Source organism: Erinaceus europaeus, chromosome 13, assembly GCF_950295315.1.
Source record: "Erinaceus europaeus chromosome 13, mEriEur2.1, whole genome shotgun sequence".
Lineage (NCBI taxonomy): Eukaryota > Metazoa > Chordata > Mammalia > Eulipotyphla > Erinaceidae > Erinaceus > Erinaceus europaeus.
This window is the reverse complement of record NC_080174.1, coordinates 71,684,164-71,688,217: the sequence shown is the minus strand read 5'-3', so window position 1 is coordinate 71,688,217 and position 4,054 is coordinate 71,684,164.

The window sequence follows — 4,054 nt, the reverse complement described above, 5'->3', positions numbered from 1 at the left end:
ACAACAGCAACAATAACCACTATTTGTGGTGCATCCCCGAAAGCTTCACTTTATATGGTTTGATCAAAACCTCTCAGTGATTCTTTTATGCCGAATAGGGCTTGTATGAGGGGGAAAACAGATGTTACAGATGAAGAAAATGAGGCTTGCAGGGGGGTAAATCAACATGCCCAAGGCATAAATAAAGCCTGGGTGCTAGGGAGCCTGGAGAACAATGAGGTCTCTCTGACTCTGAAACTCACTCCGTCTTTAAGTAACATTGCCTTACAGATGTTAGTCCTCCTAAAATGTTTCAATGCTGATTTCAAGCAAAAGCAATGAATTATCTTACAACACACCGGATTTATTGGAAAAACCAGAAGAGATGGTAGATTAGATGAGCTCCTTCATGGCACTTCCCCAAATCCAAGGCTTAATGACTCCCTATAGAACCTCTGTAGCGTCCTTCCCCCCCACCACCACCATCCAGTTCCCTCAGTCTGGGAGGTAATGAGAGGTGCAAGGTATACTGGACTCTGTAGTTTGCTGATTTTTGTATTGGGGGGGGGGGAATGATCACCCATGTTTGTTTCCACAACATTTAAAAGTCCGTCACGCATAATCTCAACAAAGAATCGAGGAGAGAGCATGATTATCAGGAATTTTAAACTTTATTCAACAAAATTGAGAACAGTCACATGTTATTTATACCAAAAGAAGGGGGAGCCCCCTTACTGACATCTCCACAGGGTGCTCACTTAGGCAGAGATAAGAGAGAGAGTCAGACAGAGAAAGAGAAAGAGAAGAGAGAGAAAGAAAGAGACAGAGAGAGACAGAGAGAGCAAAACCATGCCCACAAATAACACCCAAGCCCTGCCTTCACCTTTCCAAGCTACACCTGTCACCACTCCCATTTCCTGGGCAGCTGTTTCCTTCACCCAGGTAGTTCCTGTTCCTCAACAATTTTCACCTGCGTGAGCATTCTTTATAACCTCCTGACCTCACCTAAATATGGGGTTCTAAGTGTTAGTGTTCATAGCACCTTATCTTCAAACAAGTTTTCCAGAAGTGATGAAGTCAGGGACTAAATGTCCTCCATGTTTTTAAGATGATTTATTGGACCATCTGGATCAGTTATCTCTCATGGCATCATTTTCAGTGCTCGACACTAGGCATACAACTCAATTTCTAACTTCATTATGGACAAAAAAAAGAAAATTTCCCCTAAGACATAATGAAGATGAATCAGAAATCTAGGTGGGGTCATTTTGTCTTGCTTTTGGTCTGGGTTCCTCACTGTGTAATGGCTAAAGCAGAAAGAGTCTGGTGAGGCTGTGTTCCTTGGCTGGAAATAACACCTGAGGTTCAGAAGACTATGCGGGGAAGACTGAGGATGGGGGCAGGATAATCCTAAAAGAATAACTTCACTTTCCTGAAACACAAGCTCTTCACTAAATTGCAGTAATGATCCTTCCTTGACCAGTGTGCTTTGTAGGACTATTGTGAGAGAGAAAGAAATAATGATTAACAGATGGAGGGGAAGGAGGGTGGAGGGAAGAAGAAAAACAGACAATAGTAGGTGACCAGCTTTTTATAGAGCCAAGTCCCAGGGCACAGTTACATCACACACACACACACACACACACACACACACACACACACACACACACACACACTTTGACATTAGATTTTCTCTGTTACTTGTGTTTCTATCATGTGAATGCGTAACAAGATAATAATGAGACTATTTAACAGTGGTACTTAGTAATAATGAATAGAAGGGTTAATGAAATAATTGATGTTATAAACACACAACAACAATTTAATGTTTCTGTCCCTGGATAGAGCAAAGTATTTAACTTTTTACTTAATTAATTTATTTTTTTGTCACCAGGTTTTTGATGGGGCCTTGTGTCTACATGATTCCACTGTTCCCGGTGGATAGACTTTTCTTTTTTTCCAAATAGAGAGTTAGATGCAGACAAGAAAAAAGAGACAGAGAAAAATAGAGACACCACAGCACTGTTCCACCACTCATGAAGATTCCCCTTTGCATAGTGCACCTTTGTGGTGACTGGAGGTTTGAACCTGGGTCGTCATGTACAGCAAAGTATGCACTCTTCCAGGTGAGCTATCACCTAGACACATATCTAGCTCTGTAAATTCAATTGCTGAGGATTTAATTGGGTAGAATCCATTTTCATCTGCCCCGGGAAGACTAGTCTCTTACCTGGATTTTTCAGAGCATTTGCAAAGGAATGATGATAGAAATTAGTTTGACTAAACATATTAGACTTCAACATCTCTGTTGAATTCTTAGAAAGCCTGTCCTAGCAACATTTAGCTCTATGGCTGGAAGCCGTACAGATGCTTCCAATGAATCCATAAATCTAGACTTTCATACCATGAGCTCTAATTTTTAAATGTTAGCTCTCAAGTCAGCTTTCTTTTTTTTTAATATTTTATTTTATTTATTTATTCCCTTTTGTTGCCCTTGTTGTTTTATTGTTGTAGTTATTATTGTTGTTGTTGTTGTCGTTGTTGGATAGGACAGAGAGAAATGGAGAGAGGAGGGGAAGAGAGAGAGGGGGAGAGAAAGATAGACACCTGCAAACCTGCTTCACCACCTGTGAAGCAGCTCCCCCCTGCAGGTGGGGAGCCGGGGTTCGAACCGGGATCCTTATGCCGGTCCTTGTGCTTTTCAAGTCAGCTTTCTGTTAAGCACTTGAACTCATCAAAACAAGGGTAAAAGTCACCAATTTGTGACCTGTCATAAGATTTTACAATTGTTACTTAATAAATCCAGAGGGTGGGGAACAAAAATGGCTGATGCAATAATCAACTGGAAGGCCAAGGAATAACTCAAGTTAACTGGCTGCTGGCGCTACATGCCTCATACTCTACAGTACTGGATCCCTTCTGTAGCTCTTAGAGCTAGGCATTAGCATCCTCATCCATTCTGCAGATGGGTAAACTGAGGCTCATCAGTGCCCAAGTTCACAGAACTGGTGAACAGCCAATGAAGGTGTGGGGCACACATCTGTGATTCCCAAACCAGCCTCTTTTCACTTTGATTAGATTGCACAGCTGGGGTGGGTGGGCGGTAGCACAGTGGGTTAAGCACACATGGCACAAAGCAGAAGGACCTGTGTAAGGATCCTGGTTCAAGCCTCTCTTTCCCCACCTGCAGGGGGGTCACAGGTGTGCAGGTGTCTATCTTTCACTCCCCCTCTCTGTCTTCCCCTCCTCTCTCAATTTTTCTCTGTCCTATCCAAAAACAATGGCAGCAATAACAACAAAAACAATAACAACAACAACAATGATAAACAACAAGGGCAATAAAAGAGGGGGAATAGCCTCCAGGAGCAGTGGATTCGTAGTGTAGGCACAGAGCCCCAGCAATAACCCTGGAGGCAAAAAGAAAACAGAAAAAGATTGCATAGCAGGGGGGAAAAGGTACTATGCAAAGCATCTGACTGTGTCTTAGTATTTGCTTATTTATTAAAAATTGTACTTATTTATTTATTCATGAGAAAGATAAGAGGAGAGAGATAAGGTTCCATACATCACCCTGATACATGTGCTGCCAGGGATTGAACTCTGAACCTCATGCTTGAGAGTCCAAGGCTTTATTAGACAGTATTTATTTATTTATTCATTCATTCATTCCCTTTCATGGCCCTTGCTGTTTTATTGTTGTAGTTTTATTGATGTTGTTGTTGGATAGGACAGAGAGAAATGGAGAGAGGAGGGGAAGACACAGAGAGGGAAGGAAAGATAGACACCTGCAGACCTGCTTCACCGCCTGTGAAGCGACTCCCCTGCAGGTGGGGAGCTGGGGGCTTGAACGGGATCCTTACACCGGTCCTTGCGCTTTGTGCCACCTGCGATTAACCCGCTGCGCTACCGCCCGACTCCCAGACAGTGTTTAATACACTCACCAGATCAAGTCTTCTGTAGTCTTGAACCTTCTCTTGGAAAGATACAGTATCAAACACAATAAGTTTTGTGACATATATATCTGAGAAAATGAGGGTCACTACACAATGATAAATGGATTAAATCATAAGGAAAA